Source organism: Gorilla gorilla, chromosome 15 (assembly GCF_029281585.2).
Source record: "Gorilla gorilla gorilla isolate KB3781 chromosome 15, NHGRI_mGorGor1-v2.1_pri, whole genome shotgun sequence".
In the NCBI taxonomy this organism is placed as follows: domain Eukaryota; kingdom Metazoa; phylum Chordata; class Mammalia; order Primates; family Hominidae; genus Gorilla; species Gorilla gorilla.
In genome coordinates, this window is record NC_073239.2 from 12,497,675 (window position 1) to 12,503,124 (window position 5,450).

Here is a 5,450-nt window from a genome sequence, read left to right on the forward strand (position 1 = left end):
ATAATGAGTTTTAAGGTATAACAGTCAGAAAGTTATTAAAACCCATTTATGATTTTATGTGATGTATTTGAGTTATGATATTTTTAAAAACGTATTATTTTTAAAAAAACTTACAAGTAAAACGTGAATGTACTAATTGAGGATCAAGCAATATGTTAACAATTTTGTAAAAGCTCATATTTCAAAGTCAATATTCCTGCAGAGAATATGAATCATGAGCATAATCATGTTCTTCTTTTGATTTTAATAACATCACAGAACTTTTTCAAAAGAGGCATGACATTTAAAAATTATGTTAGTATAAATGTGCACAACTATTATTTGTCAAGTAAAAATAAATTATACCAAAATGAAAATTATATTACTAGTAGAATCTACAGACAATAAAAAACGTAAATGATATTGACGGTTGAAATATACCACTTATGCGTTTTGACCTCTAAGGTTGTCTTCTCATACCCCCATTTTCTGCACCCCCTTGCCCCCAGGTTATTATATATACTCTCCTTAGAATGAAAGAATTTTCTAATATTACAGTATTTTGTTAATATTATGAAAATCCTTACTGTCAAGATAGATTTATTTGGGCCAGACTATGAGGCAAGTGGTATAGGGCAGGTAGAGGAGACATTGACTTTGGGAAATCACAAAGACATGAGGGGTATGACAAATACTGATGGCTTAATCAATAGCCTAGAGTGAAGGGCACCTATTAATACATGTTAAGGGCAAATGAAAAGTGAGGTGACTGAATGTGCTATTAGGTTGAAATGGAGAGGTCAAGTTACATATAGAGGCCCAGGGTTAATAGAAGTTAGCATTAGAGGCTTAAGCTGGGCAGAGAAAATGGACATTCCACAGTGAGAATACTTATTTGGGTTTTGTTTGTTTACGTGTGTGTGTGTGTGTGTGTGTGTGTGTTTGAATGTGTTGAATGTGTGATAATTTATTTCCTGACTTTATCAAGGAAGAATTTAAATCAATTGTGAAAACACAGATATTGGGCCCTCTGCCTCTGGCCATGATGGATTAACATGGGCTGAGTGAGGTGCCTGAAACAAATACAAGACAGAACAAAATACTGTAATCAATGGTGGTTCTTTGAGAAAACCAATCTTTTACCAGACTGACTAGGAAAAAAGATAGAAAACACAAATTACAAATTAGAAATAAAAGAGATGACATCATAGAAGATTCTATAGCTATTAAAAGTATAATTTGGGAATATTATAAGCAATTTTATACTAATAAATTTGACTACTTAGAGGAAATAGACGAATTATTTACTCAGTCAAGAAAAATAACCTCAAATGTTTTATAGCTATTAAGGAATTTAATTTGCATTCAAAAGTATTAACACAAAGTAAACATCAAGAAATTATACTAAACTTTTAAAGAGGAAATCATATCCATTCTACAGAATTTTCCCTGGAAAACTGAAGAGGATTGAATATTCTACATTTTATTTGATGAGGACAATATTATCATAATACCAAATTTAGAAAGACTTTATAAGAACAAGAAACAACTGCATAATACTTTCCAAAAACATAGATGCAAAAGAGTCAATAAAATTTTAGCAAACCAAATCCAGCAATACAGTGGGACATATCATGACCAAATGAAACTTATCCAGAATAAAAGGTCTTTACATTGAAAACTAATTAATGTAATTCACCATATTAGAAAGGCATAAAAGAAAAAAAAATGATCATCCCAGTAGATACATAAAAATGCAATTGACAAAATCCAACCTCCGTTTCACCCAAACTCTCAGCAAACCAGGAATAGAAATAATTCATGCAATTTAATTGAGGACATTTACAAAAATCCTGTTGCTAACACTGTACATACTGATGAAAGATAGTGCTTTTCCCCTATGATCAGAAACAAATCACTCTCTTACTACTTCTATTGAGCTTTGTACTAGAACTAGTAAGTAAGTTTATTGGGTTGCAGGAACCAGATCAAGTCATAAAATTAATTGTATTTTAATATACTACCAACAAATATTCACAAATTGAAATTAAAAATGATGTCACTTATTATAGCACTAAAATTATTAAATACTTAGAGATAAATCTGACAATGTGTAAGATATAAACATTAAAACTAGAAAATGTTAGAGAAATTAAACTATAAATAAATGGATTTATGTCTCATGTTCATGAGCCAGAAGGATAAATATTATGATGTAGATTTTCACCAAATTATAGATTCACAATCAATATCCTAGCATGAGACTTCTTTTTCTTTTGTAGAAATTGGCAAGCTAATTCTAAAATTCTTATAGAAATACTAAGGAACTAAATGCAAGCCACAAATTTTTAAAGAAACTTAAAAAAGGAGAAAAAGTTGTATGGCAAACACTACCTGATTTCAAGGCTTATTATAAAGCTTGAATTATCAAGAAGAATGGCATCAAGAGAGACAAATAACTCAAGGGAACAGAAGAGGGAATCTATAAATACACTCTCATACACAAAATACTGATTTTTTGACAAAGGTACAAAAGCAATTCACTGGAGAAAGAATTGTCATTTTCAAGAAATGGTTCTGGAATAATTGGATATCTATATGCCAAAAACAAAACAAAACAGAACAAGACAAAAAACATGAGATCTGATCCATACTCAGGTGCTTTGAACCATGTAAAAATGAACACAAAACACATCATAGACTTCAGTGTAAAGCCTAGAACTATAAAACTTCTAAAGGTAAACATAAGTCAGTTTGGCTATTGGATTTGGATTTTTTTTTTAAATCATTTCCTGAGCTAAAATTTCTTCAGGGATTCATAGGCTCTGTTTGGAACTCTCTTCCACAAGGGAAAAGAAACTGCTATAAAGAACTTAGTGATGAGGAAATAATACAAGTAATATTCCTTTCATAGCACTTTCTTATACATTTTGCCACAAATTGAAAATAGAAACACAGACCGTGTGAGCAGCAAGATCTAGGGACAGAGTTTGAGCCTTGCCACTCTCACCATCCAAAGATTGCTGAGCCCCCATTCGTCTACCGCCAACCACTTCTGACACAGAACGTTCAGTCATGGGTAAAAATATCCCGGTGCGGAAGGCCAAATGGGCTGAGCAATATGTTGTCACGAAAGACTGCATGATGTCTGTAACTAAGCAAGGAACTGAATTTTTTTTTTTTTATTAGGAGAGGAATCTTCTTTCAGTTGCTTATAAAAATGTTACAGGAGCCTGTAGGTCATCTTGGAGCTTCGTCTCAAGTATTGGGCAAATGACAGAAGCTGCTGAGAAAAACAGCAGATGGCTTGAGAATACAGAGAGAAAATGGAAAGTGAGCTAAGAGCTATCTGTAAATGATGTACTGTCCCTTTTGGAAGAGTTCTTGATCCCCAAAGCTTCACAAGCACAGAGCAAAATCTATTAAAAGCAAAAGGAGGCTACTTTTGTTATTTGGCTCAGGTTGCCGCTAGTGATGATAAGAAAGGGATTGTGGATCAGTCACAACAAGCACATCAAGAAGCTTTTGAAATCAGAAAAAGGAATTGCAATCAACACATCCTATCAGATTGGGTCTGGGCTATAAGCTCTCTGTGTTGTATTGTGAGAATCTGAACTTTCTGGAGAAAGCCTGCTGTCTTGCAAAGACAGCTTTTGATGAAGCCATTGTTGGACTCAATACATTAAGAATCATATAAAGATAGCATGCTAATAATGCAACTACTGAGAAACTACTTAACATTTTACACATCAGATACCCAAGGAGATGAAGCTGAAGCAGGAGAAGAAGGTGAAAATTAACTGACTTCTCAAATTTGTCTACTTCATTCTAAAACACAGTGGACCGTTTGTCATCCATATGTCCTGAATATAATTTTTTTAAAATGGTACAGGTTACTTCTATTTGAATTTCTGTTTTTTCCTATATGGTTTTTATGTTTTACATTAGAATAGGGCCAATTAAGATTTAGGGAGTTATATGTTTTCATCTTTAGGTGGCCAATATGGGGATGTGAAATTTTCATATAAGCTATAAATGTTTGACATAGTATTTTGCTAAATTGTGGCCTCACAAGGACCTCTGTTATAACTGCCTCTATGTCTAGGCAAAGGAAAGCACCTATATATTGGTGTGTCCTAATAACGGATTAAAGGATAATTTGTTCCAGTTTTAGTTGTAGTTGTGCAAACTGTAAGGAAAGAAAAGTTTCCATAACCCTTTTAGGGTTCCTGGCTAGGTCTGAAAGAAAACAAAGACAGATTAATAGGAGAAAAGCATAAAATATTTAATCAGAGTTTTGCAAGACATGAGAGGCTTCAAATTGAAGATGCAAAGACTCAAGGAAAAACTGTCCATTTTAATTCTTGGATGCGACAAAGAGTAGACAGCCATGCAAAAATGTAATTTGACAAAAAGGGACTGATTTAATGCTAATAGACTGAATGGAGAAACAAAGCCAGGCCTGCGTGTTTATATTTTTCTTGTGCTTCTATGTGTGGCATTTCTTCCTTCTGGATATAAGACAAGACTCCTTCTGGAATAAGGGCCTTATGACCTACTAACAGACAAGGTAGGTCAGGGAATTTCTGTATGGCTAGCTCTCACACAGAAAGGCAAGAAAAGGCTAGAATAATATTTTTACTTTTTATGTTTGGCTTTGGGGGAGAGGATTTCTGGTGTCTTTGACCTGCCTTGGGGAGGAGAAATTTCAGGCTCCATGGCCTGAGTTGGTGAAGAAAGGGGACCAGGAGAAAGAAGAGCAGGAGAAGGTCAGAAAGATTTTACTTCTGAGCCCCTTTTTTCAGTTCAGCATGCCAAGACACTGTACTTTGGGAGTGTTCTGAGCCCTGTCAGTGGGAGTATTTACAAGGTTGTTGTAGAAATAGGTACCCCATAGGCATAATATCCTGAACATATGAATGGGTGGAATGCAGTTTCAATGTGTACACCTTGGACTATAGCTTCGGAAATGTTCCTTTATACAAAGCTGTCACTCAATTTCCTCTAGAGAAGGGCAGAAATGATTCCTATTCTTTGTAAAGTTATCTGTTGCTTGCTTTCTTTTTTTCTTTCTTTTGTTTTTTTGTTTGTTTGTTTTTTTGAGACAGAGTCTTGCTCTGTCACTTAGGCTGGAGTGCAATGGCGCGATCTCGGCTCACTGCAACCTCCGCCTCCAGGTTCGAGCCATTCTCCTGCCTCAGCCTTCCCAGTAACTGGGATTAAAGGCGCCCACCACCACGCCTGGCTAATTTCTGTATTTTTAGTAGAGATGGGGTTTCAACATGTTGACCAGGCTGGTTTCAAACTCCTGACCTCAAGTGATCTGCCTGCCTTGGCCTGCCAAAGTGCTGGTATTACAGGCGTGAGCCACCATCTCCAGCCTTATTTTTGCCACTCTTATATATTTATATTTAAATATTTTAAGCAGCCTAACAACAAATGTACAAATAAAGATGCTGTAAAATGAATTG

The 5,450-nt window shown here is 34.8% G+C and overlaps 1 pseudogene; it reads left to right on the forward strand.

Moving 5' to 3' along the window:
* The first annotated feature begins 3,174 nt into the window (after positions 1 to 3,174).
* On the forward strand, positions 3,175 to 3,779 carry LOC101150672 (14-3-3 protein zeta/delta-like; annotated as a pseudogene).
* Positions 3,780 to 5,450: the final 1,671 nt, after the last annotated feature.